The sequence below is a fragment of the Carassius gibelio genome, chromosome A4 (assembly GCF_023724105.1).
Source record: "Carassius gibelio isolate Cgi1373 ecotype wild population from Czech Republic chromosome A4, carGib1.2-hapl.c, whole genome shotgun sequence".
Taxonomy (NCBI): domain Eukaryota; kingdom Metazoa; phylum Chordata; class Actinopteri; order Cypriniformes; family Cyprinidae; genus Carassius; species Carassius gibelio.
The window spans coordinates 23,519,803-23,528,689 of NC_068374.1; the positions used below are offsets into that span (position 1 = coordinate 23,519,803).

The window sequence follows — 8,887 nt, forward strand, 5'->3', positions numbered from 1 at the left end:
TAAATCTTGCTGGTGAACAGCGTGGCTTAATAAGGTTCAGGAACTAAACTACCAGCAAACCATCCCTAACAGGTAGAAACAAGCTTTTCTTTGAGACACTTATCTTTGCTTATCTTGAGATGCACATCACCGCACTCTCAGGTTTAAATACAATTTATATTTATCAATGCAAATATCAGGTAGCACTGGATAGTTAATTGTTTTATTAAATATTTAAATATAACCATTTGTAAATCATTCAAATACTACATTTTACATACGTTTTAGTAATTTTTTTTTTTTTTTTTTTTTTTTTTTTGCTTTGACATTTTATATATTTGACACTTTATAATATATTTTACATTTTTATTGAAGTATTAATATTATGTAAGCATATTATGTAAGCATTACTATTATTATTATAATTTTTTACTTAATCATGATTTTAGTACTTGAACCTAAGCTTATTTGACTTAGTTGTCAAGACAACATTAAAAAAATTTTAAGTTGTCATCTAAAATCAATAAACTTTCATCATTAGGGGACTATTTTACAGGCCCGTTTCTGTCTAAATGGGTAGTTTGTGGACAGATAAAAAAAAAAAAAAATGGAAATGGGTTGTTTAACACAGAGTTTATCCCTTGTGATGAACATATCACAAAGCTTCCTGTTTTACTTCAATGAGTTTGGGCAGGTGTTGTTCTACAGTGCAACAGAAACATCAAACCCAAACTTCACCCCCATCAGCTGTGATACAAACAGTCTCAGGCTGGCACAGCCAGAAGACCAATTACATAAAATATGAGCATATAAAAGACTGTATAAATAATGGAAGTGCTGATATTTATCTGCAGAGTGAATTTTCCCTCTTTACCCCATCCATCATTAACAGATAGGTGTTGTTAAATGGGGGTAAAAGGCTGTGGAGTCAGCACTTTGGCCCATGTATGTGAGCATGCTGAAAGCTTAATGGGCCTTTGCCCACACCGCTGGTGCAGATCAGAGCCTCGCGTGTGTTTGAGCAGAGAGCACAACTCTTTCATCTGCAGCAGTGTGTTTACGATGGGCCTCTCTCTGCTCTGTGTAATCAACAGCTCTGAGAGACTCAATCCGCACCTTCTTTGAAATACTTAAAATGCCCAAGTGGCCGCAATGTGAAAAGAAAGACCCCTAATGGATTCTGACTCATTAGCAACGAGATACTGTATTGACATCGTGTGCATTGTCCTCTATTACTAATCACCCATGGACACAGATCACAGCTTTGAAGAAATCTTCTCCACTAGAGCTATTCAAATGTCAGATTCACTAAGATTTTTCTGTTGAACTTTTTTGGAAAGATATTTTAGCATGGAATCAGAGGGCAAACTTTACTTGGTGACTGATGTTAGAGAGAGAGAGAGCAACCATGTGCTACATAACAGGGTTGGGCAAAATTCTAAATCAAAGAACTGGCTCTATTTAACTTCTGAGTATGAATCTGAATTGAATTGACCACACTGAATAAGGTCTCTAATGGGTACACACAAGTGCATTCTGGGTATTATACCTGCATATACTATTAACAGTAGTCATTACTTTGAATTCATTTTTATTTGTACATCTTCAGTTTTCATTTAAATTTAGTTTGTTTTAATCAATTTTGTTAATTTATTTTGGTAATTTATATAGCTTCAACGTCTTTTCATTTCAGTTTTAATTAAGTTTTAAATCTAAACATATAACAGTTCATTTTTAAGGATGCAGTTTTTCATGTCTAAGTAGTTTTTTCCTAATATTTAGGTTCCAATTCAGTATCATGATTTTTTTAAATAGCCTAGTTTGTTTGAATTAACAACAACAGCACTGCCATTCTCACCTCAATTCTCAATTCACAACCCTGCGAGGCAAAACACAAACACATGAGTGAATGGTTGGCCTGTGCATTGGAAGCGTAATCCCCATGCACATATAGAACTTTGGGGGGTGTTAGAGTTCCCCTCAAATTTCTAAGTCATTGGATTTGAAGTGTCATTATTTAGGTGGCTAGCTATAAGGCCAGCAGTTTAACTAACTTTACCCAACTTACTCCTCAAAATAAAATGATGCCATGACAGTACAAAAAATACAGTTTTGAGAATTCCCCGCTAAAGCACTCCATGCTAATGTGATATGACTGAAATGATGTGTGAAATCAAGCTTTTGTACTCGAGCTAACAGCAGTTGTCTTTGCAAAGAAAATGTCATGCCTTTCTCTCATTAAAGCCATCAGAAAAGTTGTTCATCATTACTTGTGCACACATGTAGTCAGTTTAGACCGTGAAATGACCATATAAATACATTTCGAATGGAATCCCATGGTAATTCAAGGACTAATATGAGTAATGGAGGACTTCCGTCCAATTTCAAACTAGTAAACCTCAATAAAATTACTTTTGGGATACAAAGTGGAACTCTGCTATCACAGAAGTACTGTGAGTCTAAAAATCAATATCCAGGTCTACAGTCTATTAATCTCACAGCCAATAACATCTGGCTTCTGCTTGCCAAATGCTCTGAATCTGATAGTTTAAGCAGAGAGTTTCGGAGCCTGTTTGCTTAACTCTTGGAACCGTGTGGCCTCCAGGACATGATTACATGCGATGCTGTGTTTTCTAACACTGGATGTATTGTGTTTGGCCAGGAAGCGGGTCCGGCCCCTGGAAGAGCGTCCAGCACTGTGTTAGGTTTGGCACGACAGTCTCACCTCCGTCAACATATTCAGATTGTCTTGAGTTCCCGCTCCCATTCTCCCCTTACACATGCACTCATACAGTTGAACAAACTCTTTTGCCTGGGCTAGTCCAACACTCATGGGTGAGATTAACAGGATGTAAACTATTGTGACAAGCTTATCAGACCTTGACTTGCCTCAAGAAGGCAAGAACAACAGAGCATTTTGGATTAAGGGGTCCGCAGGTAATAAATCACAATCTGCTTAGACTTGTCAAACAGATAAGGCTATTAGAAGCAATAATACCCATCGCACCCAGTTTTAAGAACGTGCCTACCATGTTGTTGTTGTTACAGGGGCCCCGTAACAATTTCTAAGTCAGATTTGCCGCAGTCAAGCTGTGGCCTGGGAGACTCCGAGTTAAACTTCAGGGACCGTGTGGCTAAGTAGTGTGGTGCTGAGAGGTGAAAGCACTCACTTCATTTCTCTTCATTATGGCCTGCTGACGGAAACCAAATGGGAAGCTGGAACCGGCAAGAAGCCAGAGCGCGTGGTGCCCAATTAAGGGCCTGAGTGGGGAATGGGACATGGCATTGCCAGAGCATAAACAGCGGTGTTAATCTGTGCTATGTCTGTTTTATGAATGACCCGGCACTTCATCATTCATGAGTGGCCACTGGCGTTTGGGGAGAGGCCTATAAAAGGCCTGAGAGTACATGTGCAGCACGGCCCCTAGAGAGAAACTGGTGGGGACCCGTCACAGTTCAGTGGAACACAAGGACTGGAATTAAAAGTGAAAACTTATGATTCATGCCTATTCTTTAAAAATCAACCCGGTGATGAGGCATTAATCGTGGAAGTGAATTGGGACAATTTTTGGAGGATTTAAAAGCAATTACATAAATAGTTCTTGTTAACACTTTCTGTTAGAACTGTAAATTTGTCATCATCATTTTCAGGGTTACTATCATTTAACATTTTAGTAAAGTGAAATCAAGCTTTAGTGAATTTAAATAAAACAAAAACTAATACAAATTTCAAAAGCATATAACAAAGTTAAAAAAAAAAAAAAAATTAATTGATACTAAAATGGTAAAACTTCCAAAATGTAAAAATAAAAGCTTATTCAAAATTCATTAATAAAACAACTAGATATTAAAACAACACTGGCCATTTTTTTAAATCAGTTTAGGTGTTACACTGTCATGGCACATTTGGATAAAATGAAATAAAATACAATTATGTTATATTTTACACAGAAAACATTTTTTATTTTTTTATTTACTGAAATCATGTAAACACATTGCTTATGTCTTGCGTTGCAGTATTTCTTTTAGTATTTTAATGTTTATGGATTGGCCCTATTTACTTTCACTGTAAATGCCAATTTAATATTTTGTACTTGTCTCAACGTAATGCCAGAATTGCTTTCAACTGAGCTTAACCAGCACTGAAGTCGAAATATTCCTTTAACTGTGCGATTGTTTGGAATTATAAAATCCATTGATATAGAAGGAAAATGTTCTTCTACATTCAAAGAAAGCTTTCCGAAGGAGACTGAGTCATGCACATTGGGTTCACATCACATTAGTAAGTCTTGTTCCGTTTTTCCACACAACGACTAACATTTTCTTATTATGCAAAACTTTCCCTCTGTTTGTTTACATCAATGCGGTATGTGACACTGTGAGAGGTGATTGATACCAGAAAAGCTTGGCTGGAAAAGAACAATCAGTTTTGTCTGTGTCTTCAAAAGAACCTATGCATGCATTATCTCAACATCATAGAATACTCAGTCCGGCATGCAATTTGTAAAGTGCTTTCATCCAATGAGGAAAATTAGTCTGTCTGCGGGTCTAGACACAAGGTGATTGATCGAGTCATGATAATTTGCAATCATGTCACGGTGTTCCTGTGGATTCAGGGTTTTCTCTTCCTACATCAGCTCATCAACCTCCTTTCATTTTAAACAAAGCAGAATGTTCCCAGTTTCATTTTCCTGGCGTCAATAAAAGCCCGTTAAGTAATTAGTCCCATTTTTAGGTTTTTCTTACTTATCTGGAAGGAATGTGGTAGAACTCACTTCACATGTTTGCCTTTACTGATAAAGTGGCTCCAACAATACTGTCCACACAGCAAACCTGGCCAAATCAGTTGTGCCCCTTGTATTATACCCATTTATTCAAACACAGAGACGTCATGCTTTGTTATAGATAAAAAGGTAGGCAAGATCCTTCATTATCCTTTGCATAGCCACACTGTCTTCTATTATGATTCACAGGCTCCGTCATAACGCTGTGAATCCATCATTGGACTCGGTCTGTGAAGCATAATGCCTCTGCTCTGCTGTGATAGGATTTTCAACCCAAACAAATGCTGTCATGGCACATATCAAGCCAGCAGACACAAAATGCTACAGACAAAGAGCAAGACAGCTTGCTCACAGTTCAGGCCGAAATTGAGCCAAAGCAGGACCTGCTGACCAAACGATGCTACAAGAATGAACTCACACAGTTGTTAAAATCACATTGTGATGCTACATGCCTGTGCTGTGGTCTGAATTAACTAGAGAACTATCAAATACAGACGTTTAAAAACGGACAAATTATGCTTCTTTGTAGATAATGCATTATGCATTACTATTCCCCATGAATAGGGATGCCCAATGTAACAGTTGTTGGTGCAAATTAGATACATTTTGGTTGGTATTGGTTATTTAATTGTGCATGTTCATTTTTGTCCATTTATTTTTCCCAGCCTTATATATTATACTCAGCTCAAGTTTCTCTTCATTGTTGCATAAATCTTTCGCCTTTTACTAAAGATTTTGTAAAGGGGAACTTTTGCGAGTGACCTGTATTTTTGGGTGCTCTGCTCTCAGCAGAGCTACAAGAGGAAGTTGTGGCCTAGTGGTTAGAGAGTTTGACTCCTAACCCTAGGGTTGTGGGTTCGAATCTCGGGCAGGCAATACCACGACTCAGGTGCCCTTGAGCAACCTCTGAAGCTTTAATAGCAGCAAACAGAAGACAAACTTAATACCCGTGGTACTGAAATTAAATATAAGAATGTCCACATAATTTTGGCCGCATTGTGATTTTCAGCTTCTCTACAAAGCTTGCAGAGTAAATGTTCTTGAATAAGGACCAAGTCACACTGTGCTCGAGTTTGATCTTCAACAGCCAGTGAGATCTCAGATTCAAAGGCAGGAGGCTCTCCGGGAAACACTCTAATCGCTCAACTGTGAAATTGCCACAAATTTACAAGAAGTTTTCTCTTAATCTTAGGATGTTCATTTCAAACAAATTCTCCACTCTTAGATGGCAGCGTTTCCATTTTGAGAACTCCTTACTCAGCACACTTACATAAACAGATAAAAAAGGGAAAATTAAAAATGTAACATCAGCTTCTTTCAGAAAAGGAATGTGGGGCTGCAAAAATAAACAACTGTACTGTATATAAAAAGCCATGTATTGGTGTACAGTTTAAGCATTTTTATACACGCAGCACAGCCAGTTACAAATGACAGAAAAACACAAATACACTTACATGCACAAACAACAAAAAGGACATGATGGATACAAATGGATAAATCAGCTAAATATGGTTTGCAGAAAACCTCAAAAACAGTAAATGCAGGGTGAGAGAGAAGCCATTATTACATCCACGTAATGATTTTCCTCAGTTGTTTGGAGTTTTCCTTCTTTTCATTTCTTTTAACCCAAAGCAACATTCTCTGCACTCCCACTTAAACAGGAGGTCAGTGGGGAGCTCGGGCTTGGCCGGGCCTCATCAGTGGGAAAGAGCTTCTCTCAGCTTAATACCACTGGAGACAGTGATCGGGAGCATGGAGAAATACACTCGGCAGGCAGCTAATAGCAGAGTAGGGAAACCCTTTTGGAAAATGCTACAGAGATGCTCCGCTGATTGTTTGCACAAATGGGATTGCACCTACTAATTATGGTAACAGAGTACACATAACGGCTGACGTATGGACAAACTGTTGTGGTGAGCTGGCATGGATGACAGACCGAGGTTGTGAGGTTCCAGGACCAAGCCAAGACTATGCAACCCTTCTGATGGTAGAAATTGTATAGGCCCCATGGCTGACGTGATGATCAATGTACCTGGGAATCTTAAAAATAAAAAAAATACTTTCAAGAAAATTAAGCATATTTTAAAGATCAACACGATGCATTGTGAAGTCATTATTTATTATCATAAAAACACAGTTACAGCTATATATCTGTCATACCACGTTTATACTATGCTTGTTTAAAATAATACAATTAAATTAAAATTTAATTACATTGATATCTATCTCCTGGTATTTTCTGTTACGATAATTAATATTGCATTGTCTGTTTCAAAATGCAACAGCGGATATAAAAAAAGCAGGTGCTCAGTAAATCACCTAAATAAATAAAAATAAAAATGAAAGAAAAAGAAATGAATGTATAAATAAGCTTATATTTGATATTTTAAAATACAACTTTTCTTATGATTTTGGGGTAAACTAGGACATGGCCTTGACAGGTTTCCCATATAGGAGCAGCAGACTGTAATGTCAACACATAAGGATAGTGTTCCACTGCAACCAAGGGTTATGTTATCAAGTCAAAGCGTGACGGATACACTGCTAATTTGCTCGAATGATACTGCTATCCCTTCCATGGCGTGTCTCAGACTGCAGCATTCAGACAAATTCTAATCTAATCATTTTGGGGCTCTAAACACAGCTGGGTATCTGCAGAAGTACAGATAACAACTGTTCTAAACATGAAAGCCTGTGACTATTCCAGGCACTGAACTTAAAGGCATTATGTCTGCTTGTAAAACACTGCAGTGCAACACCAAGAACAAGACTGTCTGCGTTGGACTGTAGAGTACATCTAAAACTGGCACTGACATGCTCGGAGAAGAAGACCTTTCCCCTGTGGACCTCCACTGATCCACTATAAATGAACAGAGACTGTGTGGGCTATAGATCTGAAGGGAAGACTTCTATAGCAGCAAACCCAGTGGACTGCTTTTCTCACAGCAGCATTGAATAAGCCTGTCCCTTCGCTCCCACTGGTTGAAATCCCTTTAAATGCATAGGAATAATGAATAGAGAGACTGATTATAAACTATAAAAAAGTCTATTAAAAGCTCTTATATGACCAAACATGTATCTGCATCTCTCACAGTCATCCAAATTGTATGTCATTTACTACCCTTACATTATTTTAAAGCAGTAGGATGCTGTGTTTGGCCATGTGACATGTGAGAACCAATAGGTTTGGTGTCACTAATAGCAAACGTCATATTTTAGGTGTTCAGGGGAAAAATGAAATAAAATCAAATCTGTAAATTGTAGTCAGAAGTTTCCACACACAAAACTGCTGCTTGTCTTTAGAAGACTTCAGGGGATTGAAACATTAAAAGCATTTATAGTGGTAGTTTTGTGGGGCTTTTTGAGCCTCAAATTATGAGAAATGACAGTCAATAGGAAAAGAGCAGGAGAACCATAATCACAATGTTTCCTGTAATGTTTTGTGTGGATTTGGAAAAACATGCTTGAGTAAATTATCAATTTTCATTTTGTGTGCACTATGCCTTCAAGAACATTAAAGTTTAAGACTAAAAAAAGCTAAGCAGACATGCCAATAGGGAAGACAGCACACGCTGTGGGACAAAGCAATGAGTTTGAGCTGTTGATAGCCTGTCTAATTTCTCTGTGGGTGACCAATTAAGAACGCTACATGTGTTTTTACATATTCAAACAAAGATTGGAAAGAAAGGCTTTTTAAAGGGATAGTTCAACCAAAAATGACAATTCTCCCATTATGTAATCTACTTCAAGAAGATATTTTGAAGAAATGTTGGTAATTAAACAGTTGACCATAGCCGTTGACTTCCATAGTATGAAGAAGAAAAAAAACTATGGAAGTCAATGGCTACTATCAACTGCTTGGTTACCAACATTCTTGAAAATATCAGAAGATAACAGAAGAAACTCTTACAGGTTTGAAACAATATGAGGGAGAGTAAATTTAAATTTTTGGGCAAACTATACCTTTAAATAAAGCATATTAATAAATGTCTAGAAAGAAAAAATTGTATAAATGCATGTCTGACAGCAAAAAAATGCCTAATGCCTGATCCTGCTGATGGTCACTATGGATGCCATATCATATTCACAGAAGTTTTCGGGACTGGCTTAGTTTCTCTTTTCTT

The 8,887-nt window shown here is 37.4% G+C and overlaps 1 non-coding gene across 1 annotated transcript; it reads left to right on the forward strand.

Moving 5' to 3' along the window:
- The first annotated feature begins 5,445 nt into the window (after positions 1-5,445).
- Positions 5,446-5,559, forward strand: LOC127981793 (U5 spliceosomal RNA). Its single transcript, XR_008160428.1, has one exon. It is a non-coding gene; the product is annotated as a U5 spliceosomal RNA (small nuclear RNA).
- The last annotated feature ends 3,328 nt before the right edge of the window (positions 5,560-8,887 follow it).